General features: G+C 40.4%; 1 protein-coding gene across 1 annotated transcript in view; it reads left to right on the top strand.

Annotated features, from left to right (window-relative positions):
- The first annotated feature begins 4,733 nt into the window (after window positions 1–4,733).
- Window positions 4,734–25,761, top strand: part of camkvb (CaM kinase-like vesicle-associated b) — a 41,252-nt gene continuing 20,224 nt past the window's right edge. Inside the window, exon 1 of the mRNA XM_056364512.1 lies at window positions 4,734–4,914. The gene's annotated coding sequence lies outside the window, so the exon portion shown is untranslated. The remainder of the gene's footprint in view (window positions 4,915–25,761) is intronic.

The raw sequence follows: 25,761 nt of genomic DNA, 5'->3' as shown, positions 1-25,761 counted from the left end.
GTACCTGCCATAAATAAACAGACATGAAGACAATTTGAATGTTGAACAGCTCTTCCACTTGGCTGTATGCCTGCAGAGCTCTGGCACTTAAAAGTTCAACACAAAAACACTCAGCAGCAGCACTGTAATCAGCTTTAAATAAGGGAGGACCAGATAGTAATATTCTTTTTGATCTGAATTTCATTTTTGTCACTATCTAATTTTAGTTGGCATGTCACAAAATATCTCACAACCGCTTAATTTCTATTTTGGCATTTTAACACCAGTAACAACAGGAACAACTCTGGCTAATGGTACATTTAAAAGCCTTGCAAATAAATAAAGTTGAATATATTCTATGAGTAAAGCAAGTTCTCACATTGTTCCTTTGCTGCTGAAATGCTTTACCACAAAAATTGTTCAAAAGCCCTCTCTTCTGCTGGATTTTATAATGGTACAAACCAGATCCTACACATACTATCTGCAGCCTCTCAGTTGCTCTAATTTTAATTTCAATTTCACCACCGACTATGATGCAGGATGCTAAAAAAACTCCCACTAAGGGGGGAAGTGGATGGATCTGCAGGCCGTAAAGAGGCCTCTCAGTGCTGTGATGGGCTGTGATGGATTCATCCTTCCTCTGGATAGATGGGACCGTGCTGTAACAATGTCCGTGACATGGAATCAGATAAACTCATACGGCCTTTCCTCCCAGGAATAATGATATCAGATTCTACATGCTGGTGCAGAGAGACAAGAGGAAAAAAGACAGAGGACATAACAGATATTGGTGAATATGAAATGTCAAAGCACGCCAAAACCGGGAGGTGAGAGACAGTGATAATGTGTTAGCACAGACACCCTTTTCTAATAAAAAAGATGAAATTTACCACTATGAACCGTTTTTAACCCGTGTTTTCTGCAGGTATCAGTAGTTAAAATACATACAATACAATCAGTATGTAATAAAATAATTCTTACATCACTTCTGATGCCTCCAGCTTTGACCTTTAAAAGTGGCAGAGAAGTGTTGGCAGCACCCCCTCTGTAGGGGTGATAACAAGTCACGCTGTGCTCTTCATGACTTCACATCACCTGGCTGGGCTCCTCTTAAAAAGCCTGTTTCAGGAGATGCTGTCATGCACTAGTTTTCTGCCAGAGGAACCAGACATTCATGGACGGTAACCAAGAGAGGGGCATATTACAGTGATTACACGAGGCTTACTGTTCTGGCATGTTGCAGTAATCAGGAACAATAACAGGTTGACATTTATCACTCTCACAGGCTTTTAAAAAGCTCCGTGTTGTGATGCTGGTGAGTACAAAAAGCTGGGTGTAGCTGGTGACTGATTATAAAATCATCTTTTCCCCATCATCTCCTCAATATGTTCACAAACACAGAAAAATAACCCCTCTGATCACCCGTTGCTATAGCAACTCTAGCTTGAGCGCTGTGATGCTGCAAGGCCATGTATGCCGTTGTGATATGAGGCGTTTGCAGTGAAACAGCACAGTCTGTCTGTGACCAAAAGTACTAGGCATGCTGTAAAAAAGAATAGAAAAAAAGAAAAGCATTGGGAAGCTGGTTGAGAAAAGAAAAACAACAATGAAACAAACTTTTTAGTTAAAAAAAATAAACACCATGTTTAAATCATGTGATCAGAAGGTCTGCTAAACTGAGATCAGTAAAGACAAAGAGCTATATACACTCTGTGGTTGGGCTGAGAGGAGATAAAACACACACTACAGACAATTATTGGTAAGAAACTCTAACCTCTACTGTGTGACTGAGTCTCAAAGCGTGTGCCACCAAACTTCGACTCCAGTCACAATCAACCACAGAGGAAGATGTGAAATCGCAGGTTCTCCATGGCGCCTTTGAGACTCCTGCGAGATAAGGAACCCGCGGGTCTGCCCTAAAGAACGTGACATCCCGGTGACAGATCCCTGGCGTCTCTTCTGTCCTACTGTCGGGAGATGACAGCTTAGTCTACATTCTGCAATAACTCCTACTTTGCTTCATTACATCACTGATGCAGTGGTGACAGGAAAGTGACTCTTAAACACATCAGACTCTGCTCTGTGCGACTTTTCAACTCTTCCCGAGCCCCTCGGCGTTGTTAATCTTGTCTTATTTCAATCGTATTATTGTGCCAGTCTGCTGTGTAGTTGTGAGGTGCATTTACTGCTTAATTTGCAGTGTGTTATCATCAACCCTCATCAAATACACTCATTTTGCTTCTTCAAACAAACCAAAAATGTACCAAAATCCCACTAAGATCCCACCAAATTAAAACTCATCAGCGTTAGGACAGTTATGAGCATTCTGAAACTAATGAACTGCCCCTTGAAAATGAGTGACCCTGCTGTGCCGCGATGCCGCTCCACTACTCCGTCAGAAGACTGACCGAACCTGGCAAGCACATCGTGAACAGCTGAAGAACCATGATCCCAGTTGGCAGAGGCTGTAAATGGCCAGTATGTCAGCTTTGGCTTCTCTCGGTGGTTGCAGATGGCACCCAGCGACACCGGGGTCAACGTGCTGTCTGCGGCCCGCCAAAAATACTCATCCTGGGTGGGAGGCTCCTTCTTCACCTGCCTCAGCAGATTTCACCACATGTGGGTGAGGAGGAGGCAGCAGCATTTAGCAGAGGGATCCATTTCTGATTGCAGGAGGTGATAGACAAGAGGTAGCTTTTGATTCGATTTTCTTCTTGGCGAGGATACAGTTTGAAATGAAAGAATTAGCAGCCTACAGAGCATTTTAGAAAACATTACCATGTGACTCCATCTTCTCCCGTAGCAAATGGATTGTTTTGACCTTTGATTTCGTCATTGTGAACATATGTGGGGCATCGTACAGTATCTGTCACATTGAGGGAAAACCATCTGCTCTCTGAGCATCCCGTGTTTTGATCCGTGAGCATCCACTGTTTTTACTTCCTCATTTTATGCATACATTCTTTCTCACTCTTCATCTGTAATATGTGTGGACGTGTGGACCCCCGAGGGGTTTGGATAAGTCGCAGAATGTTAGAGCACGATTTCATCTCCAACAACAGGCGGAGGTTTGCTGCAGATGCTTCATTTGGTAGTTTAAATGTTTTTTCCAGCCAAATGATAGGGAGAAAAAAAAGAGTTTTTATCACCTACTACTTGGAATTGAGCCACGCAGATTTTATTTCAATTGGCGAGATTTTGATGTTTGCACCTCTGAGATTTCTGCTGCTACTTAATTTCAGACTTCTCAGTAGAACTACAGAGAAAACATCAGAGATAACATCACCTTTCCTGGAAAGAGATGCTGGTGAATGTTTGAATCCTTTTTTTCCAAATTTGCTGGCTCCACAAACAAAATCCCCTCACTGTATTAGGTTTGAGGCAGGAGTTCCAGAGACTGATGTCTCAAAATCTTGAAACGTGTAACCAAAACTATTTGCATGGCTGCTGTAGATACCAGCAGATTCAAGGGACAAAACAAATTCACGTCAAAATGGACCAACAGAGAAAAAACAAGTAAGTCAGAGTGAGCTGGACTTTCTGTCACAAGTACAGGATGTCTGATGTAGTTACAATAGTCCACGGCCGCCATCGATCTCAAGAGACCCAAACTGTATGGAGTCGGGAAAAAATAAAATAAACAACAAAATAAAAAGCCCTGCACTTGTAATTTTACTATGAGAAAGTATTAGCTGTTAAATGTACTTAAAGCACTCATTAGGAAGCATAATGCCCCCTGTAAGAGTGTTATTAATTATTATTGGATTAGTATCACTAATTACTAATGCATTGTGTATGGAGCACTTTAATGTTTTAGCTGGTTGAGGTGGAGCTAATCTGTTGGGTGTAAATGCAACATATTTTAAATGTCGATCAGATGTGTGATCTTGATCTTCAAACGGACTTATCACTACCACAGTGTTCCATAGAGTAACATGAAGTGCAAAGTAGCATAAACTGGAAATACATCAAAATTGCACTTAAGACTTCAAAACGGGGCTTGAGTAAATGTAGTTAATCACTGCTGCATGTATACAACTTATATAAAACACAGAAAACATTTGATTTCATTATTCTGTTTTTATAGGGTAAAAGCCAAATAGATTAGCAGCAGGAGCTCTGATTGGCTAGCTGCTTTATGGCAGGAGTCTGGTCATGTCACACTGATCACACTGGTCTGAATAATTCTGCCATTCCCTTTACTTAAACTAAGTATGCTTAATATGTCTTTTATTTGAACCTCTTTTTTCATTTTGTTATGTTTAAGTGTTTTGTTTTGGTTGTTTTTGCGTGTGTGTTATGCATTTGTTTCAAACTTACTATCTAACTGCATGTATTAAAACTACTACTGCTTTTAATGACTTTTATGACCCTCACTTTACAGACACTTTTGGTTAATCAGTTCATTTAGTGTAAAGTGTGGCTGGAGATTCATATTTGTCGAAAGGCGGTTAAAGTATAAATGAGTGTCCAGGTTAAATGGTGCTGCACTATCTGCTCGATGATCAGTGACAGGCTGCACATCGCACCCTGACTGTGATCTGTCAAACACAGTGTGAGCAGTAGGCTGCGGTTTGAACTCCTGCAGACTTGTCTCTGACCCTTCTCCCGCTGTGTGCGCTGTGCGCTCTGGACACTATATTCCCTCCCTCCCTCCTCCCCTCCCCTCCCCTCCCCTCTCCTCTCCTCTCCTCTCCTCCCCTCCCCTCCCCTCCCCTCTCCTCTCCTCCTCGCCTCTCCTCACCGCGCAGAGCTCGACGCGCACAGGCACAACAGATGGTACAGTACTACAGACCGGAGGAGCGCAAGAATTTCATGCACAAGTACTTTTATTTCTCTAAACTTCATAGGAGCGTTTAGTATAATAGGAGGTGGGGGGCTCTCGACTTTGACAGTTACTGGATCCTACGTTTAGAGGCGGTATTTGGTGTCAAGGTAAGTTGTGATTTTTTTTCTGAACAGCCGTTCACATTTCGAGGGGAATCAATGAACTCAGAGCAGGATCCGCAGAAAAAGCTCAAACTGCGATCACTTCCAGCAATTTTCTCCCTTTTTCGACGTATTTTAGCCTGTTTGTAACACAAACCCCAGCCGTTTAAGTTTGCTACATAATGTTTTACAGGATGGAGAATAATAGACTTATGAAATAAAGCTCCATCTTCACTTAATCCACCATAAAATCTTAAACCTTAAACACAAATTTAAATGGCTTCTTCACCATTTGGGCAAAGAAAAATGAGTTAAGATTTGAACCTGATTGCACGAAAATATTTCCATAACTCATCCAAGTACATTCACATAAACATTTCTTAAAACTGACACTAAACACAAGGCCAGTGAGATGTTTCCTGTGAATTTACTTGCCAGACTTTGCAGTTCCAGCAAACCAGCAGCTTAATGTGGGTATAAATTAAGGACAAACATCAGATCTCCTCACTTTCCTGAACCTGCATTTTTAAGACAGTAAGAGTCTTTAATATTCCAGGAGTTTATTACAGCACTAAGTCTTCACTGACTCCACAGGCACACATAAGTGCTGATGCTGCAACTGTGTGGGGATGCTCATGTCACAACACTGAACAACATTCAAACAGACAATGATCATTTTTAGCGACTTATACCGAGCTCCCCCTACAGCGCAAACTTTTAATCTGAAAAACCAAACAGACAGTAGCATTTCAAAGGTCAGCAATGCTCTCTGACACTGTGTCTGCTTTGGTTTTTCACGTGCTGTGTGAGTTAAAGATGATTTAAAAGAGAGAAACTTCAGGCATGAAACCACAGGATGATGATAGGAGACCTCTAGACATGAACGCAATCAGTCTAATTAGGACTTTGATGAAAATCGAACACCTTTCTTGCGATGCCTCAAGTGTATAATGTTATGAAAGCGAGAGGGTTTTTTGAGGTGAACGGTCATCAAATACCACATGCAAAAATGCAATTTTTGTTATTCAAAACACATGCACCGATGACCTTTGTAGACATTAAAATTAATCAGGGTTTTGGAAATGTGCCCGAATTAGAGTTTTTCATTCTGTAAAGGCACAAGTTCCTAAGGACTAACTCATGCCTCTAATGCAGCCGCCAATCCCTCTGAACTCTTGCATGTTCAGTGCCTCAGGTGAATATTAGAGTGTTTGACCTTTAGTTCTCAGTTTTCATTAAAACTCACATGGATCAAGTTTCAATCTACCACTTGAATTCATTATTATTAATCTACTACTTAGATATGATTTCAGGTTGGTACCTTTGGCAGCTCAGTAAGCCAGCTGAGCCACACATGCCAAGAGTTACACAAGAAAAAAAAAAAAAACTCCATGGGAGCATTTCCACTATAAGTTGACATCATTCATCCATATGTAATGTCCTAAAGGCCCTTTAAGATGAGCAATGTGCACTGGGTCACCGGTGAGCTGTATGTAATGATTTGCTCAGTCCCAGAAGAGGTCCAGACCTGCGGTGGACCCCAGGTGGCCCCATGGCAGAGGCAGCCACAGGAAAGCGCAGCAGATTACCACATAGCCTCACAATTTGTACACAATTAGATCTCCAGGGAGAGCCGCTCCAGCTTGGGTCTGTTGCCGCTCTTGATTCTGTGTGAGCTGCTGGCACGACAGAGAAACGTGGAAATGTAAGGATCGCTTTGAAAATGTGACTGCCGATGTACACATTTGGTAATGCTTGTGAGATAATGAGGGTAACAATGATGCTGTAAATTAATGGAAATAAATAACTGGGAGAAGAGTAGAGTACAGTAGGTTCTCCCAGATAGCTGTGGGATCAAAGTCTACTCATTCATCTGCTTTCATTTTATCCACATCGATGTCTTCTCTAGAAATACTGCACAAATACATCCCAATGTGCAGTGTTTCATCACTTTCTGCCTTTGGTGTGGTACAGTACATATGGTGCTGTCTAAGTATCCGTTGTCTCTATAGATATCATACATGTATTTTCCCCCTCCTTGCATGTGGCTTTATTTGTGCTCATTAAAATTTTTATAGAACCTTTGAGAGTCTTCAGCCACTAATGCTCCTGTGCAGGAGCCACACCACAGAGCTCTCACACAGTCGAGAAGTGCACTGTGCTGAATACTCGCACTAGATCAAAATCCGAGCGGCGATATTGGGGCATAAATTGGTATGTGCTGCAGTGAAGTGATCATGTGAGATGATCTAATACCTGAAATACGCCGCTTTTCATTTATCAAAACACTCTTTGTACAAGTGGAGACTGTGGATGCAGTGACTTTCTTGGCTGGTCCATTTTGCTTTGTTTGTTTGTTTGTTTGTTTATTTACCCAACTTTTAAGTGTCTACCTGGAAGGACAGGGTCATTTTCTCTACGGAGAGTGAAGTGCACATTTCGACAGTAAAGCACAGGAACATTGTCACTGAGAGGAGGCAGCACTGCTGACATTATTGCAGCACCAGAGATGCTCCCAATGTGGCATTTCATTATATTGTTATGAGAAAAAAAAAGTAGCAGGTGTTTGAGTGTGAGTGAGGGACCTGTATTATACCAGAGAGGGGAGTTTAATGACTCAAGTCAGAGACAACATCCCACAAGTGTGGAAGGGTTAGATCTAAAGTAATAAGATAGGACTGGCTCTTTTTATGAGAACTGGTGTGTGGACTGCGAGTGTAGTCTCTCGCTTTGAAGAGTGGAATCAAAAGCGTGTGGATACTCTGCCACTGCAGAGGCTGACTGTTGTATTGACTTTACATAACCCACATGTGAGGTATATCAGGTATATGAGGTAATTACATCTTTTGCCATATTAACTCTATATATATTCATATCAGGTGTGGTATTGACGATAACCATGATATTTAAAAAATGAAATATTAATATTATGTTAATATTATACACATATGATAATATTGTGATGGCAGATGTTTGGCCTTGTGGATCTTTTATTGATCAGCTCATCTGGTTGCCGTTTCACTATTCATTAAATGCCATTGTTCTTTTAGTACTCTTCTGTACAGTTATGAATACAGACTCTCTCTGCACCTCCCTACACTCATATTTCCGTCTAATTCATTTGTCAAAATAAGAGACAAGACGCACAATTAATAAAGTTAAAGATAACTTTGACTGACAGCATTATTATTATGATTATTTTCAAATTCTCTATAGATATAATGATAATATCGTTATTGTAAATACTTTTGGCTATAATAATTGTGTAGTGAAAATCTGATATTGTGACATATATATTTATTATATATCTAGATATTTAGATTTCTTTTCTAGTCTCAACAAACAGCCAAAGATATAAAATACTACACTGCACAGAGGAAATTAAATAATGTGATACATGCTTGCTCATTAGAAAACATTTCCAAACGGCTTGCAGATGTTTTTTTTATTTTTATTTCACTAATATGTCATGCAATATGAATATCATACTTTATGTCACTTTTTGCAGAGCAAATCCTATTATATAAATCAGCTAAATAAATCTTGATGACAGTCAGTTCTATATATGTTAGATGCTGCCTCCATTATCTCTGATTCAGTGTAGGATATTTTAGCTAATAAGCGCCATTTGATTGCCTCTCCAGCTTTGCTGCTGCTGCTGTCCACCCATCAAACCCGAGCCAGCTCTGTCCTCACATGACTCAACCAGCAAAAATAAGTGACACCATGAAGTCAGAGACAAACTGCAGCAACACATGGGTTATTTTTTGTAGCCGTGTACAAGCTCACTCCACTTACAGTGGATCAATATCCTGCTGTGAGTGAGAGTAAAATGAGGGGGCTACTACAGTGAATAAATCCTGCAGTGATACCTGTAGCAGCCTTTAAGCAGTCATGCCATGCAGCATCTGACATTAAGCAGCTAATCTTAGCATGAAAGAGATGCTCACGTTTGTGACAAAGATGGTGGAAGCTTTCAAGATGAACTCACTAAACCTACAGTGCATGCATGCATTACTGGGTGTTGTCAACATCCTTGTTATAAGAGCTCCTCTGTGCACATAGTGACTTTCTCTCTGCTGCTTAGTTAATCTTTATGTGTCAGTAAATATCTCTGCCATCATTCAGATCATCTTCTATCTGTTATAGATATTAATATTACGTTTGCACACCTCCCAAATCTGAACAGTGCATAGTGTGGTTGATTCAACACCTGCCAGGACCCAGGTTTGAAACAGAGATGAAAAGAAACATACAACCTGCAGCCAGGGGAACTATAATTAAGGCCTGAGTAACACACATCCATCAGTCAGCATCTGCCTTCATGCATTCATATAGAAAACTGCGCAAACACATTTAGACAATTCAGGTATAAGCTTTTACAAAATGGTCAAAGAGAAAAGAAGCAATGGGAAGTGGTACTTCTGCATAGGCTACTTCTTGTTGCTGTGTAATGTCAACTAACCATACGTGATCCTTTGAATTAAATTTGTAATAAAATCTAAATATTTTACAAATCAGTGTGGAGTTTGAAGTTCTCATGATTATGATCAGGCTAACAAATCTTTAAGAGTCTATCTATGCTGATTTAGCATTGCATTCCTATATGATTGTTGGACTTGCAATGGACAAAAGTGTCAAAGTCAATGAACCAAACCATAGATATGATCTATTTTATTCCATGCATTCGTCTTCTTTGTCAAAACCTGGCGCTAACATTATCCACAATGCAAAAATCAGTGGTATCCCCAAAACTTATCTACTCAACAGGTCATACATGAAGACCCAATTTTCCACCTGTCCACATTACAAAAGTTTTGGTTATTCAGATGAGAGATTTATGAACTAATGTTTTTATCCGTTCTCTGTTCAAGTGGGTGGAGCTCCATTCAAAAAGATAATGTCACACATTTCTGTGCACCAATCAGGATTCAGGAACATTTGAAATTACCATCTGATGACAGTTGTGTAGAGACCAAGCAGCAACCTCCGGAGCTGAGATATGAAGCCAACACGGAAGTCCCAAAAACTGTAGTTGTTCGAATGGCCACTGGAGGCTGACTCCAAAAGCCAATCAATTCTCAATCAGTGGCTCTCATGTTAAAATGCCCAACTTTACAGCAGAAATAAACATGTTTCAGGCTGGTGCAAAAAAAAAAGGTTTAGGCTCTTTAGCTAATTTCCCTTGTTGTGCGGTTAATCCACTAACAGAATGTGAAGAAGTCTGTGTTGTGTTTTTTGTGGTGAGTAAAATCGTAGTATTATTTTGTTTATACGTTAGCACTAATTAGCATGTATCATTGTCTGCATTCGGCATACAAATTAGCTCATTAACTAGCTAATTAACAGGCAAATAAATTAGCCTTGGGTTAGCCTTCGAGCAAGACGCCCAGCTGTGCTAATGATGCTAACGGGAGTGTATGCTTGCCACTGTTGTTAAACCAGAATGCACCGAAGTCTGGGCTCCACACACACACCCCACCTCTCTGCCCATTTTTGGATTAGCTGGGAGTAAGGCGGAGTCAGGCACTGCCAAGATAGCAGTGGCGGAGCAGCTCACTCTGAGCTTCCAAACTGCTCTTCAGATACCAATGGGTGACTGTAAGGAGGCTACGTCCATCTTTATTTACAGTCTATGGTAGAATCCACTGACAGTGTTTCATTGTTGACTCTGGCCTTTCCTTTTTAAGATAGTTTTGCTTGTTTCCCTCTTGATATTGCAGCTCTACCCATTTGTTGCAGACTTACCAATCTGTTTTGTCATTCAGTGTTGGTGAGGGAGGTAGTACCACAGGAAGAAATGACGACAGTGTATATCCTCTATAGGAGGGTCAGCTGTGGATTAATCAGCCTTTCATCTGTGCTGTTTTCTCCTGGCTGGTTTCTTCTTGTCACAGGCATCTGGGAACAAATTACTGACATAAACTCTGTCATCATTCATTATGGGTTCTATCAGGGGGAGCACAGTACAACAGTTATGTTGTAATGACATATGGCACTGTCGGCTCTGTTTATGAGAAGGAAACAATTAGTGTCAATTTAAACAAAGAGTGAGACTGATTTCATCAATGTCACCAATCATGATTAAGACACAGGAAGCGTCCAGTTAAAAAAACTCAAACAGAAGGAGTGTTTTCTGCCCTCAAACCTCATGGCACCATGCAGCTTCAAAGAGCCACCCTGCCAAGCATCCACAAATAGAAAATTTGAAGGGGAATTTTAAATGGAAATGGATTAATATTTCACCTCACCATTGATTCATGCTGCCACTGTAGACATTTTCATCTGCGAGCGAGTCGCTTATGCAAAGGCATGCGGTGACGTTACTGCAGTCTTGATCTGGAACATCCTCTCCTTTCCACTGTGCATCAGAAGTAATGGGCCTCCTGTGTGGAGCATTGCTGTCATCGCCACTTAGTTTGCTGCCCGCTCTGTCATTTTCTCATTCACAACAGTGGTAGAGATAGCAGGGTTTGAAACGATAAAGGCTGTGATGGATGGAAGGTATTATTATTGAGTTGAAGTGTTTGCTGACTGCGTCCTGAAGAAATAGGTGGCATTTTCCATTTTATTTGAGTGTGCAAGGTAATTTTCTCAGGTGACATTTTATACATCACTTCAAGTCTGCTGCATAGTTCTGCTCTATTCAACAAAACACTGATTAAATGTGTTGACATTTCTAATGACTTCTTCTGTTACTAACCAAAATTAGACCAGTGCAAAAAAAATAGAAGAAAAAATACCAGCAACTGTTGAAGTAAAACTGAAAAGTAGATTATTTTCTGAGAGAAACATAATTCACAAGTGTCATGATTCATGTGTCACTCCTGTTATTAGATTCTCTGTCCCTTTTAATATTGTTTCCTGTACATGTTGAACTGGTCTCTACTGCATGTTGCACAGGTGAAGGACAGTGGAAATCTATTTTCATTAAAGTTGCCTGACAGAGCCTGAAGACAACTGGCAGTTATATGACTACAATCGATGGCGCTCCCTCATGCTCCGGTAGTTTGTCACCGTGGTGATGCATGTGCTATGAGTTGACCCCTTGAATCAGGACTTAATGATGCTCTGGCATCAGCCTGAAGGAGAGATTATCATACTGTTTTTAGACACCTTGATAGAGAGGCACGTTGGAGGTTGAACTGGCTTTATGATCTGTGCATTTTCTGTCTTTGAGCTGGATTTTAAAGTAAGATGACAAGCTCAGCTTTGTCAGCGTGCAGCTTTGTCAGCGTGCAACAGTGCACTTTTGGCTGCTGGCGAATAAAGGAGGAGGAGAGGGGGGGGTAAAGGGCTTGTTAATGAAGTAGGCAACTTTTTAGAGAGAGTGCAATTAAATCAGAAATGTTAAAGGAGGTCTGAGTCACTGCAGGAAGCAAATATGAAGTTCATTATTAGTACATTGTATTCCAAATTTTTAATTTGCAAATGAAGAATGAATAAATTACAGTTTTTTTTACTGGTGATTCATGAGTCCAACATCCACTGTATTTTTTTTTTACCTGTTTTTCTGTCTCCTCCAAATCCTGAGTGATATATCAGGCTCTTTAGCTGCTAAAAGCTCCACTATTTTAACCAGCTAGTCTCTAACTGTGTCTGTCTGTTGCTTGGTGCAAAGACACTATGAGAGCAATATGAGGGTGAACGAGAACAGTGCAGTTGTGGTCTGGACAGTTAAACAATGAGCTGCAACTCACTATAAAGCCCTGTAGAGAGCTAAATATTCAGCTTCAGTATGAGCGACCCCTTTCACATTGTCACATTTGATAACTTGTTATGATAAAAATATTTATGGCTACTGGAACACCATCTTTACAGCTTGGCATTTTCCTGAAGCTGTGTGTTGTTTTTTTTTTTGAATAGGAGGTTGTAACCTGCAAAGCTTCCAAGAGTAAAAGATTACAGCAGACTGTGCTGAAACTCACAGTCTCTGTGGGTCTGCCCTTGTATGTGTTGTAACAGAGGCAAGATATTTGCTGAATATATTGTTTATATGAAGCAGAAACAAGTTTATATTTCCAACCCGAATGTGCCTCCCTAATTAGACTAAAGTTTGCTTAATGAGATGCAGCAATTTCTCAGTGAATGAGATCCACTTTGCAGAATCTTTGTCAACAGATAGAAGGAGGCAAACTGGGCTGAGGGAGCAGGTGGTAGACATGAATGAGCAGATCCAATAAAAAACATTCAAAACAACTGTTCCTGCTCCTGTTGCGTGAAAGACACAATCGTAGCAGTGATCCATGTGGTAATGTACATGAATGTTTCATCTCTGCTCTCTGTTCGAAGACATAAACAAACCTCCTGCACCTCCAAAAACACGAACAAATTCAGCAATACGCAACACACAACATGCAATCTCCTCCACAGCACATGATGCTTTTCTCTGCATTGAGCATGAGCGCTACTGTACTATGATGCCATGCTGAAGGACTTTGTAACCAAGGCAACTAACAACAGGCGCAGAGAATGGTCAGATTAGCCAGTGAAGTGTGAAGAGGAAGCATTTCAGATTTTACATAAAGCAAAACGGCCAAGCTGCCTTACATCAAAACAGCCCTTTAAAAACTGAAATAAACTGTTTCACGTTGATTACTTGCAGCAGCCTTTGTGGTTCTGTGTTCTGATCGTCAAGTTGCATAAGCAAACGTAGCTGCTTTCTCTTGACAGACCAGATTTGGATATTTAGGAATAAGTAGAGATTTTTTTGAGTACAAATTCACAAAGGAATATTTAAAGCCAGAGCTCAAAGGCTGAAGGCACGTAGCCGAAGGCAAGGCTGCAGATGAGCTAATCACAGACTTCAGGAAAAGAGCTTGGTGGAGGTGGATGCCTCCATTAGCGACAAGGCTTCACACCTCAGTCATTCATCTCGCTACCTCCCACTGCACTGACCCCCTGTCACATGTTCTGAATCACCTGGCTCCTCGCCACTCCTCCCTGCTTGTTCTGTCAGTGTGTTATTGCGAGCCTCTCTCTCCCTCTCTCTCTCTCCTCACGGAGCACACCAGCACACCAAGAGCAGATTAACTGTATCACTGCCTAGACAAAGCCAGAACACAGAGGAAAGTATATTTAGGCACAGACTGCTACTATTGACTGGAGAAAGGCCTCAGAGATGGGCTTTTTTCATTCACGTGGGAGGAAAAGAAGCATGAGTCCAGCTTTGTGGTGGATAGTAGGTTTTTGTAGAGCAGTGAGCCTGCTCTTCCAGCCACATTAACTTATATGAGAAAGGCCAAGCGTGCATCAGAGGACCAACCCCATGGGCTTTTCACTGTTACAGCTCCAGATTTCCCAACACACACATTTGTGCTGTGGATGTACGTTTGCTGCGACACAGCATGGTTTAAATGAGTCAGTCGGTTCAGACCGGCTTTATTGAGCCTGCACAGTCACACAATATTTTTGCCAGGAACACTGTCGTCAATCCTCCTGAATATAAAACTGGAACAGAACCACATGTCACATATGACATGAAACAAACAGAATTTTAAATCTTCAACACTGATACACAATAACAGCAAGTGTGTTGGATTAATGAGGAACTAGAACAAAAATAATTATACGTGCACTACATGCACATTTTGTGCTTTGTTCATGAATATACAGTGTAATACAGTGATATAAGCATACACTGTTTGTGCAGACGCTCAAAGTTTATTACTATTGCAAGACACGCTATCCAATAGTTAGTTGAGTGATTTCAATAAAAAACAAGTTGACAACCTCATGGTGGCACCACAGCAAAATACAGCGGATTACCAAAGTCAGAAGCATTCAACCTCCAGGGATCATGAATATTAATATTGTGTCAAACTGTCCAATTAATAAGTGAATATGTAATAGATATTTAATTGCATGAAAACATTAACAACAACTGTTGTTTTCAACAACTGAAAACGTTGACTTGCTGATGGTGCTAGAGGAAAATTAAGGGGAAGTCAGTGGGACTCATCCACTGTGTAAAGCAACTTAATGACAATCCATCAAATAGCTGTTTTTCAGAGCGTACAGACAGTTAGGCTGATAAAGCCATGCTGCTAATGTGGGTAAAAATGGAAATTTGAAAATCTATAATATCAGAAAAACAGGTCAAACTCCATCTGCTGATGAAGCTCATGTGATAGAAGCAAAAGCTCCAGAACAGCTACGAAATTGACCTTGAGTTCACGTTTTTTTCTCAACCAGTGTTTGTGGATTATATTATATTTTCCATATATTTTCTAACATGCATACACCAGACGAAACTTACCAACACATTTAAAACAGAACACATCTAGGTACATGGTAATATTGTATGAAATCTCTATGAGAATGGCCCTAATCATGTAACACAAAGCACTGTCTGCTCATATACACTGCATATAATTCCACATTTGAACCCATACCACGCCAGTCTTTTTCTATACAGAGGCAAAAAGCTGAAGAAATAAATGAGGTGTTGACAGCTGTGTTTAATGTAGTGAACATCGCTGGTGGGATCAGATGATAATCTGCTGAAGGGGTACATGATTTACACATCCCGCCTGAACTTTAGTTGGGAGGCAGATAAATGTTCCAAAAGTTCTAAAAGTAAGTTTTCCAACTCAAATATGCTTCACCTAAAAGTGAAAGTATTAAAAGGGAAATGTACTGTGTGGATTTAAAATAGATGCTTCGATGCAGACAGTACAGTAAGTAGATCTGAGCTGGCGGCAGTTCGGGACCTGTAAATGTTGGACCATGCTCTCTTCCCCTTTGAGGAGGACAAATGTGATCACACTGTGAGTGTGAAACATGCATGAATGCCTAGATCAATTTAAGCACTGGCTGAAATGCGAACTGGATGACGTTCTTTGGGCGGTTCTGTGTTTGCTTGCGTACAACAGGAAATGTAACCAGCATGGGGATCGGGTTTCGCTTGGCTCCGCTGAGGAGCAGGTGGGCTGGACTGGTGGGCAGGCGGTGCTGTGATTCCGCAGGGGCTGTGGAGGCCATATGCAGGACAGCTCATCGCCCCTCACCGGGTCTGTGTTAACAATGGGCCGTAACACATGTACTCGCCCCGGTCTCTCTCTCTCTCTCTCTCTCACAAACACACACACACACACACACACACACAAACACACACACACACCCAGGAGCAGGCAAAGTTCTCTCTGCAACAAGAACATGTCATCTCTTGCAGACAGAGGCAGTCCTCTCCTGCTGTTTCACCCATGTGACCACTGTGTGTAACCATAGAAACATGGCTGTCATCATGCGTTTACACTCACTTGAAACTTGTAAGCCAATGCGGTTCTGTTCAGTCGGCCATTATGACTTGGACTTGCTGCAAGTCATTCAGCAGCGTCTCTCCAACATCTGTTTACCTGCACACAGAGACACACACAGCGTCATTTGTAGAGCAGCTAGAAATTCAGTGCGAGTCTGCTTCTCCTGCTACGTATCCAAAAGCAAACAGCAGTGACAGGATCCTAATTTTCATGAACATTCTGTCAAGAGAGATTACACATGCCTCATCCTGCTGGGTTTTCTCCCCCATAGAGAACGGCTTGTAAATATGACAAGGCTGTGGAGAATGTTACAAAACTGACTTTAATTACATATTAAAATACTGTAGGTTTTTGTGAAAATGCAAAGTGGAAACTGGATCACATTAACCTCTAATATTCTTCCAGACAAAAAAAAAGTAATTATTATAATACCCCCATTTTAGGGCCGCACTGGTGTGATTATTGATCCTACAGGAACAGTCTTTTCGCAGCCAAAGCTTTATAAGTGATGCACAAACACAAAGGGAGCTATTATCCTCAAATATGACACAGTCAGTGAATTAACCAGCTCTCACTGCACATATCTGAAATCATCAGGATGCGACAATGTTTTAAAAACCTTTGCAAACATCTTGGATATTTCAGCTGCAGCTTTCTTTCGGCAGAGCATCTGTCAAGTTGTGTTTTATCTAATTAATGACTTTGCAGCCATTTGCTGATGGGCCACTCAGCCCCACATCATATTTTGCGATGACTGCTGAGGTGGAACAGCTCACTTGTCAACTTTGTGTTTTATTCATGCAGTTAAAACGTACCTAGTATGTTTGAGTAGCAAAGATTATTATTCCCACAAACTCCATCCTGAAAACATACTGTACACCTGCTATAGCACACCCCCCACCCCCTAAAGCACACACAGAAATACACACACAGCTTATTGGAGAATATGACACTTTCCTTTGCTCAGCTCACAGTTGTGCCTGGGGAGCGTGTGGCTGTCAGATCAGGGTACTGTACTTTACACTGTTACTACAAATCCTGTCTGAAACACATGCATACTGATCAGCTTTCTGCCTTAAAGTGCCGCAACACACCAAACTAGCATACCCACTTCCATAGGTATTCATTAGACAAAGGGATCATGTGTGCAAATAGACATTTTACAAATTCAAATACCTTCATTATATTTCTCAGAAAATCAGCTTATAATAATCATTACATGACGGAGCCACATTAAAAAAATAAAAAAAAAAACATAAATTTATTTCTTACAGCACTAATGGCTGAAAGGTTCAAAGGGGTTAAAGGTTATTTTAGTTTGTTTTTTTAAAGTAGTTTTTTCTCTCTATTATTAGAAATTTTTTATATATATTATTATATATAGGTTTGATATGATTTTCATCATAAAGCACTTATAGTTTAGTTTTCTCCTCTCTATTAAATATATATTTTTTTACTTTTTGTGTTGGCTCAGTTTGAAAGAAAGATGTGAAAATGTGATAGTAAACTTCACTGGGCATTGTGACACTTTTAATGTAAGCTGATTTACATAATCTTGTAAACATGCCTGATTATTATAATTCATAAATAATAGACTCTAAATAATTATTAAATAATCAGTGCTGCTGCCTGTTATAGTACTTACTGACTACCAAAAGAAAACAATAAAAGCATTTAAGCCTAATTAAGAACAAATGAAACTGATTAAAAATGAAAATAATGAAAATAATATCTAATTAGGTGAATTTTTTTGCATTTTGTTTTACTTTCTTGTTTTTCATTGAGAAATCACATTCACAAGTCTCAGTAGTCTTGGTTTCAGTTTCCTTCATTAAAATGAGGTGATTGTGTCATCTGCTGTTGATACCCGTCGCACAGCGCAGAGTGGACACACTCTCACAGGTCATCGCTGTTTGAGCAAGCCCACTCATTTCTTTGTCTAACTGACCTTGTCTAATTTTGAATATCACTAACTAATAAGTGTTTTCTTGCAGAGGTTCTTGCTCTCTCACATATTACATTGCCATTTGCAAATAACTGGTTGAAGTAAACAAGCGCAAATCCAGTCTGACCGAATAAAGCATGAAAAATAAATGACTCTCTGTATTGAAACGTGCAGGTCGAGAAGAATTTCTACCAAAACAATGTCCTTGAATGATTTTTAAGAAAATTGGTGAAATCTTTGCAGACTTTGAGGTCACAATGGAGTTGTTTATATTGATTGGCAATGCTTGCAGACCCCCTCTGATGCACATGTCGGCACTCGGTGCAACAAGCCATTAAAACATGACTGATCATTCCTTTAAATCAACACAGGGATTCTCTGGATGGGGACTAAGACAATCATGATTCTCAATCAAGAGTTTGCAATAAAGCAATAAAATCTAATTAATGTGTAATTTCAATCTCAATCTAAAGCACTAATACAGTTTTCAATGTGTTCCCACTAATCAATTGCTTTGGGATTAAAAAATAGACAAAGCTGTTCCTTTTTTCTCATTTTCTCACTTCTGTTTGGCCAACAATTCAATTTCAACTGCATTTGAATCATAACAGCACCACTGTTCTGCCAAAATCTCAGTCTCTGTCCTGTTGTCTCTGAAATAAAAGCAGGTTCATTCAAACAGAGTGTGCTATGATGACTGACTGAGCCCAAACACTGACGATTCGGAAGCAAATCTGTTCACAGACATTTCACCGGGAGTGGTAAATTAGAAGAAATATTTAAAGTAGGATTAAGAAAGAACATGATGTGACTGTGCTTAATTTACTTAATATCTCATTCCAGCATCATTAACTGTGCAGCAGCAACAAAAAAAGAAATCTGCAAAAAGAAGAGACAACCATCACATTAACTAACACAAACTGATACAATATCACTGTTCCATTTTCTAGGCTTCTCTCCAAAGCAGCAGGCGTTAGAGAGAAACTTCTCTTTGATTTCACACCAAGCCCTCAGACAACAACAGCTCTGCAGCAGTCCAACCCATCAGTTTCTATTCCCTCCAAAAACCTCGTAACACACTTCTTACAAGCAGCGGCATGGTGCCCTGGCCATGAAGTCTCTTCATGCTGTTGAGTTTTATTAGCTCTCTCCAAATAAAAGAGAATTTAAATGAACATGCGGATAGCTTTCAAGATTGGACTTGGATGGAGAGCTAACAAAATCTAAAACTGGTTAACTTCTGAACAATCAGGAGGCCTGTGTACGACACTGAATCATTACTTCCTCACCGTTCATTTCATGTGTCAGATTGCATTGTGCTGATTTGAGGATGGTTTCCAGCTGAAAAAAAATTGAGTTAGAATATGAGTTTGCACAACGTTAAACTTCCACTGCAGTATTCCTGTTTTTGCTGACTCACGGGTTTAGCTGAAAACCAAAATCTCATCCAGAGCAGAGGCAGTTAGTTATGGCAGTTAGTCACAAGATCGAGACAGCAGATCTTTACTGCTGAGCTGTTTTAGAACACTTTTTAAAATGACTGATCTTATTCTACAATTATCTATTATTGTTAGCTTGATTTTTCTTATGTATGTTTTATGTAAATCTCAGCATCATGTTTGATCTTTTACAGAACTTATTTTGAAGTACTTTTGCTGAAAAGTGCAGCCTTTGCACTGCCCCACTGCCTGTAGGCTGAGGCTATTTCATTAGCAAGAATCACAAAGAATGACTGTAAACCATGCAGATACCCACATCTTCATCACATATGCATTGCCTTTGAGCAATGTATTCATCATAATAACGCATTCAGTCTCAGTTGTGGTGGACTTCAGACAAAACCCTCCAGATCTGCCTTGTTTTAAACATCAGGCTCTGGGTGCAGCAGCAGCAGGACCCCCCCCCCCCGTCAAAGGCATTTTCATGCTCTGAACTTCCTATTTTCAGTTCAGTGAAAACGATGATATAAGATGCCGTCTCTCTCCCCCGGTGGAGAATAGAGCTGTTCAAACCGAATGAGAAGAGAGAATAAAAGATGGAGCTAGCACGCAATGCTACGCACACACGGGAGAAACTAATGATAGCATTAGACACAATCTGTTTACACAGAGGAGGGAAACACAACAGAGAAATATTTGTTGTCATATTTGGAGTTAAGGAGAAATGTGTTCTGTTTTTGTGTCTGCAGTCTGTAAAAGGGACCTTGAAAGATGACGTCAGTCTCACTAAGATAAACGACTGCCTTTCTCTGGGACAAGACCTTGTAGCATTTTTATACATGGCACTGTCAGTTGGTCTGTCAGTTAGTCCACCACTGCGGTGCAGACTGAAATAGGCCTATTGCCTTGAAATTTTCAGGGTCCTCAAAAAATGAATCCAAATGAATTTGATGATCCCCTGACTTTTCATCTAGTGCCACCAGCAGGTCAAACTTTTCACTTATCCACTGCTTTTTATTCATGTGACGCCTGGACCAGTTGTACAATTCATGTTAATGGACCAAGATCAACTGTACAGATGTTTGCTATAGGCTTAGCCCGAACAAGACATTATGTTATTTTCCTCCAGTCTCTTTTTTCTCTCTTGTCTAGATTGTATACAGATGTTTCCTCTAAATGCACAAGTCTTTGACTTTTTTCCATTGACTTTATATACATCAGCTTAAATCTTGTGCATAACATGTTTCAATCTGCAATTTAAAAAACATTAGCTGCACAGCAGGTGCAGCTGCTGGAGTTCATCAAGCACTGACATCCTAGGCTTTAGCGTTTCCCCTTCATAGAGGCTGGTGAAAGCAGATTTAGGAGGTGGATGAGATTACAGTCAGAGGTGGCTGTCACTGCAGGTGTGGACATGTATGAGACAAAGACAGAGATGGAATGTACAGTACGCTGGGTGTAGAGGCTGGTAGGACTTTCTTCGTTCAGCTAATGTGATTCTGCATCTTTCCCAAAGAACAATATGCTCCTTCTCTTGCAGGCAGACAGTAGCACACGCAACGTGACTGTTATCTGGGAATCTAGCTGAATAACTTACAAGATGGCTCTGCACTCAAACCCCCCCCCCCCCCCCCCATCAAACCAACCCCCCCCCCTCCATCAAACCAACCACCCCACCCCACCCCCCGAGCGCCTAAATGTTGGACAATGAGGACTTAGACTCTCCCGTGGCCTAAGGTTGCCTTCCGCTGTGGTTCAGCTATAATGCAAGTTCCCCTTAAGTTGGCCACAGGAAATAGTTCATCCCACGATGCGGAGGCATTGAGCGTGGTGTGGTATTGTTTTCTTTCAAATGTTATCAATTTACAGTCTCCTTCTGTCTTTTTCATTAATGGGCTGTCTTGAATTTACTGCTCATAATTTGTGTCTCTTTTGTGCGATCAATTTCACAGTCAGCACTCTGAGGGGACTTTCAATTAGTGTTAGCTTGACATTAAAACTGAGCCCGCTTTATTTATTCCTGCCTTTGGATGATAATATTTCATGTAATGTCGATTTTATGCGTGGCAATTAAAGTTTCTGTCCACTGAAGCAGGAGGAACTGAAGGCTAATGAGATTGGCTCTGAACAGTCTTGTGTTGTAGAGGAGAAGCTGGGCCACTGGTTCTCCTCATGTAAATGAGAGACCTTTTACTCAGCATCACATTATAAATCATTTACATTACGGTTATGTTTCACAATGTGTGAAATGTATTTGATCATCTGAATAATGTAAATATGTTTACATTTGCATTTACAGTAACTGCCAATCATAAGGAATAATATAGATGTTAATTCCAGTGTTTAAAAAAGATGACATCATTAAAGCCCCAGTGTGTATTACTTTAAGTTATTAGAACATATTTCAAACTATTCTGATGGCATAATTTGTTTTTTTGTGGAAAATATGACAATACTGGTGAAAGTTAGTGCTGGGTATGAGTTTCTGTCAGTCCATTCATCCCAGTGCCTCCTAGATTGATCCATGGGCCTGTGTTGATCCCTGCCACTGTCTTTTTTGATTCTACTACAGTAGGGTTTGCTATTGCTACAGATGCAACATTAGCATTAACAGCTGTTAACTTACTAGTCTAGAAGAAATGTTGCAAGTTCAGTATCAAACTTAATTCCTTTACTCACTAAGAGCCGTTTCCAGCAGCGGAAAGCAACACCAATGTTAACTCTTGTCTCTATCACAAATTTTCTTCGTCTGAAGTGAGCATGCTAACCAGATAGCCCTGGTCCGTGGCGTCACTTTCCGACAGCGACTCACTATAGCTTCCAATCTGTCCTGAAGTCATAGCGCTGCTCAGAGGGCGTATTATAACCTCTTGCCTTGTAAACGCAAAGATGGCCAAAGCTCTTGTCGAGCGACGATGACCACCACCTGCTCCTGGCAAGAAACACGTTTGACAACAGAGGAAACTTACAAATAGCCTCTTTAAATGTAACTAAAACTTGAATTCTTTGGGTTTTTTCACATAGTAGAAAAATCCAGAATAAAATATCATAAAGAGATGTAAAGCAAAGCAGAATGTAAGACATACAGTTAATAAAATACAGCAAGAACTATACCACAGAACATTCTGTTATATTCAATAAAGTGCACGTTTTGGACTAAAATGTACTCAGCTTGAACAATTCACAGGAATGACTGTCAAAGTTAGCTGGAAAGGAGGTTTGACTGGGAGGAGCAGGGCAGGCAGCAAAAGATGGGAACCAGGCTGGAGTAGTGCAAGACGACAGGGCAGACGCTGTACAGGGAAGAGAATCCAGGCTTTAAGACAATGAGTGGGTGAGGCTGGAGCACCCAGGGGAAGGCAGTGGTGATGAACCAGAAAGGTGAACAGACTAGATCTGGCAATGAATGGAGGGAAGAGCCAGTGTAAATATACTGCAGCAGCTTGTTAAGGTGACGAGGTGATGCGTAGGAGAATTGGCAGGAGCAGGAACCAGGAAGCCACACCCAGCACATCCACACACACACAAAGGACCACAATACACAGCAATTTAACCACAGGGAAACCGGGGACTAACAGGGAACACCAGAAAGGGGAAACACCAGGGAGTGAGGGGCAGAATCCTGACACATTCCCTTTTATATGAAACAGCACCTACTATATGAAACCATATGTACTGCCATATGAAACATGCATACATTATTTAACAGCAAATAGAAAATAGCTTATATAACACTGGATGTGTTAACCGGTACCCTTCAAATTAAAGCCTCCATTAACTCCACATAAGGTTATTTAAGAATTTAATTTAATGCATTATTCATTGTAACAGCACACACACTACTACAGTTGCAGCATGAGAATTAATAGTGGTTGTGGTGATATCTATGGAGAAAATGTAATGCTTTATTTTTAAGTTGAAAGTTCTACATTTGGATTTTTTTAAAATTTTGTATGCCATCTGGGATTTTTCAGGTTTCTTATTGTTTACACTACAGTAATGGAGGCACAATACACAGTACATGACATGAGTATAAATTTGTGGCCCAAATTTGTGGTGTTTGTGTGGATGCGTGTGGATATGCAGGCCAAGACTGTGTTCATCACTGTCACGCAGACTTCACCAGGTTTCTCAGCAGATTTAATGTCTCCCTTCATCATGCATTTTTTTAACTGTCTCTGTAATTATGGCATTGAAACTGTACTGTTACCACCTTATGGTGCAATTCACCTCACTCTCCTGCACCAAACATGACACAAAGGTACAGGAGTTTTGTCAGGAGAGACATTTCTTGGGCTAAAATTAGAAATACTGGCTACATCCATTGTAAATAGGAAAGGACACAGTGTAATATATGGATTCACACTGCAATGCACTTGCGCATATGTGCACTCAGGCATGCACTCATGTCTATACACACAGAGACACTATTCTCCCTCAGGATGGATTGTCAGTAGTTGTTTTGTCAAAACAAGTTGGCATTTGTCCTCACACTCTCTCCACAGACAAAGCACTTCCGAGCCATCTTACCTGAAGAGTAATATAAAGTACGTGCATACTGCCCACTCTGAAGCGCCCTGCGGCAGCCATATTGAGGTCGACGGTGGACGTGCAGCCGCGGGTGGACAGGACTCGGTTGTCACAGATTTTTTTTGGCCTGCTTCTACTGATTAACTGATGGATTAACTACTTAGTGACATAAGTGTCATTGAGTTGTTGTAAACATATTTATAACTGCATTAGATTGTAGTGGCATGTTACTGTATGATTCCTGCCATTGGCTACATTGTTAAATTAGCCTGTAAACTGTTAAATTAGCCCATAAGCGCGTTAGCCAACCATCCAGGTTAATTTTCACTCACACTCCTCAAGCTAGAACTCAGTGTTTTGGAAAAGTGACTGCACTAAAGACAGTACATTGTGTACGGCATCATTTTTCTTTTCTTTTTTTTTTTTTATTTATTACACTACCACTGAATATAGGTACATACATAATTCACTCTCTTTTTAGGATCCCTCTGTTATCTCTCATTCTCTCATGGACCACCATGATAGTGCACAGTTATTCTATAGTATTGTAGTGTATTATATTGGTATTTAAAAATATATAGAAATAACTTAAAACTTTATTTGTAATAACCAGTGTTGGGCAGGAAAGCATTACTTAGTAACATGTTACAGTTATGTGATTCATTTTTTAGGTCCCAATTAACAGTTATTAATCCCAGTAATGTTTTCTTACTTTGGCATTTTAACTCCTACCAGGAATTAGATGATGGTTCATAACGGATCAGTCTCTCTGCATTCAGTTGATAGACTGGTCCAGGATTTGCCAGACCTTGGTGCAGGGGCTTGAGGTGGGGCGACGCAGTTAGCTTCTACCAAAAGAGGAGAAATGTGACTCCTGATTCTTCCAAAGTTGTCCTTGAGTCCTATTCACATTTTCTTTGCAGCCATGCCCAGCATTAGCCAGGAGTACATGTGCATTCAGGAATCACCTGGTTTTGTTGGATGGTGTAACCGCACAGCTGAGGTTCGGACTGGAGAACTGTGTGCATTCACAGAGGCTAAGCTAGCATTAGCTGCTGGATGGTCCAAACTATAGGATGTCTGCTTGTTAAAACAAAAGTCTCCTTTTCTATTTCTACACATGCTAAATACAAAAGATACCATGTTTGGGGATAGAAGCTTCGGAGTTGTTCAGAAACACCTCTGGCGGAGCTGGGCTGAGCAATGAAAGTACAGTAACAAGCAATACAATACATTACTTTTGCTGCTGAGTAATTACTAAAGTAATGTGATTAGGTATTAAAGAGCAATGTGTGAGGAGTAATCGATTTCAGGCCTGATGACAGGCAGGCAAACTGCTGCACATTTAGAACAATTTAAGAACATTGGTCATCTGTTCGATCTGTTCGTTTATTGGTCTTTCCACTTCCTGTTCAATGATTGATTTCTGTGAGCCCTTTTTAAATACCATAATTTGTAAAGTGAGTCAGACTTGTGAAAAAACACAAATAATGATCAAAATAATTAAAATCAGATCCCAAAAATCTCCATACAGCTAATTTTAAATGCAGGAAATGAAACTTCTCCCTGTGGCAAACAAAGTTAAGCCCACAATTACTATTCAACCACCAGTAGCGGAGTCAGCTTATCTGCTATGCTAGCTTGAATCAGTTTAATAATTGATGTAACAAAACCAGAG

Source organism: Seriola aureovittata, chromosome 2 (assembly GCF_021018895.1).
Source record: "Seriola aureovittata isolate HTS-2021-v1 ecotype China chromosome 2, ASM2101889v1, whole genome shotgun sequence".
Lineage (NCBI taxonomy): Eukaryota > Metazoa > Chordata > Actinopteri > Carangiformes > Carangidae > Seriola > Seriola aureovittata.
The sequence above is the reverse complement of the archived record's forward strand: the minus strand, read 5'-3'. Positions and strand labels throughout refer to the sequence as shown.